Consider the following 2,231-nt stretch of genomic DNA (forward strand, 5'->3'; position numbering starts at 1 on the left):
GGGCCCGCCGAGCAAACGTGCTGCCGGGGAACACCCGTTCATCCAGCCCACTTTTTTTTTATTATTATTATTATTACTTTTATTTTTCTGGGATAGTCAGTCCCTGCCTGGGGAGGAGGGGACAAGGCTTTTTAATCCAGCTTCCTAGTCAGGGCTTGCTTCTCGCAAGGCTTTACGCGCCGCTTTGCGCCAGGGTTTGGGCGCCGCTGCGAGGTAAGTGACTTCTCGCTCCTTCTTTGCTCCCGTTTCTTTCTCGGCAGGCGACGTGGTGTCATAGGTGCTAGGGTCACAAAACGCCCGTTTTGTTTTGGCGAAACCCGAAATTGGCGCTTGAAAGCAGCGTGGTGGCGGGCAGGCGTGTGCTTACATGTGGCTTAGCAGGTAAGGCTGGGTTGAAGCCTCTAGCGGTGGAGAAAACACGCCTGCCGGAGCTGCTCGAGCCATCCAGCGATGCCTTTCCCCTCTCGTGATTAATTCCCCTTAATTGGAGGAAACCTTTCAACTTCTGCTGGGAACCAGGAGAAAGGTGGGTGCGTTCCAGCGAGAGCGAGGCAGGCACCGCGCCGGTAGCGCTCCTCTGGGGATAACAAACACCAACTCCCAAGCTTTACTTTACATGATCCAAAACATCTTTTTTTCTTTTTTTTTTTTTTGGGGCTGTGTTGTTTTGTTTTGGGTCTTTTTTTTTCCCTCCCTGGTTAATGGCTGTGGTTACAGCTGCAGAGGGCTTACAGTCATATGCCCTTAGGAAAGATTTTCTGACATTATTGCAGTAATTACAGCTTAATGCAAGTTTCACAACCTCGCGTAGCGCAAACACACGTGGCGCAGCCAGGCAGGGATGCTGGAGTTCCTCGGCAGGGAGAGCCGCGGCCAACGTTTTAGCAGCGAGTGACTCTTTTTTATTTTTTTTTTTTGGTGCTCCAGGAAGAAATTGAAGTTCTCCCCATTTTTTTCTGAGCTCCTGCTTTTTCATCGCCGTAGGAAAGCTGTTGAAATGCTGGTTTTACTGGAGCCTTTGTTCTGTTGTTGTTGCTAGGGGCATCATCCTAAACAACTATAAGCAAATGGAAAATACTCGAGCTATTTAAATGGGACCCTTGGCTACTCTCAAACACCGTTAGGCTGGGAGTGCAGATCTGCGGAGCTGTTTTATCCCCGGTCAGGGACTGCAGCTCCCAGGCTGTGACTTACTGCGCGGCTCACCTCGAGAAGGGGCTGTGGGTTTGCCCTGCGCACCTCTTCCTCGGTCGCCTTGCCTTGGCGGTGGCCTGCCGGATGCGTGCCGTTAAGTTTTCCGCACGGAAATGGGTCAGTCCCTCTGCAAGGAAGCAAAGGGTATAATTTTTTTTTTGTTGTGTTTTTACGCGCTGATTTTTATCTGTTGTAAGGCACCGACTGCGGGCTGAGAGGCGGAGAGCTTCTCTAGGAAGCGTAAGCAAGCGGCCTTTAATAATAATAATAATAATAATAATAATAAACATGCGTTTCCTGTAAGCAAGAGCAGTTTGTGTGCGATAGGTGCTCCCAGCCTCTCCCGTGGGCAGCGGTGGACTGTTTCCAAGGCTGGTCAAGCAACGCAAGCTCATGCTCTGCCCTGAAGCTGCCTCTTCTAAATCTCATAAAACCTCCCCCAAAGTTTTCAGTGGTGACGGCCCAAATAATAATTAAGCGCTGCAGGTGCCCCTGCCGGACAGAAGAGGTGGAGGCAGCCCTGGGGAATTGCGGGATGCCATCGGTTGCGTGGGGGTGTGCGAGCGAGGGCTGATTGCTGGGGGAAGAGTTGTTCCTGGCGTGGGAGGTGGTGGGCAGCGATGCTTCGGGGCGTCTTGCCGCTCTGACAAGTGCGGGGTACAGCCGGCCGCCTCCAAAGCCGTTTCTTCGGTAAATGAGACGAAAGCAGCGCGGGGATGTTGTGGGATGGGAGGTGGGAAGTGGTGCGGTGCTGGTTTGGCGTGTCTGGGAAGATGCTTTTGGGGATGAGCAGGAGAGGAGCAGGGGTGAGTTCATCGTGCGTGGGGATGGCGTGCCTGCGGGAGCGCTCGCCATCAAGTCACCTGCGATGAGAAACTCAGCCTTTGGTGGGGCTGTGTGTATCTTAGGCTAATATTTCAAGTCTTTGGCTCTTAACGGGAGCCAGTTGTTTTCGTTTGGTTGGGTTTTTTGCTCAAAGAGCAGCTCTGTCTAAAGGCACAGGAGTGCAGGACTTGCACGCGGGTTTTGGGGGTGTA

The sequence above is a fragment of the Pygoscelis adeliae genome, unplaced genomic scaffold, assembly GCF_000699105.1.
Source record: "Pygoscelis adeliae isolate BGI_AS28 unplaced genomic scaffold, ASM69910v1 Scaffold122, whole genome shotgun sequence".
Taxonomy (NCBI): Eukaryota; Metazoa; Chordata; class Aves; order Sphenisciformes; family Spheniscidae; genus Pygoscelis; species Pygoscelis adeliae.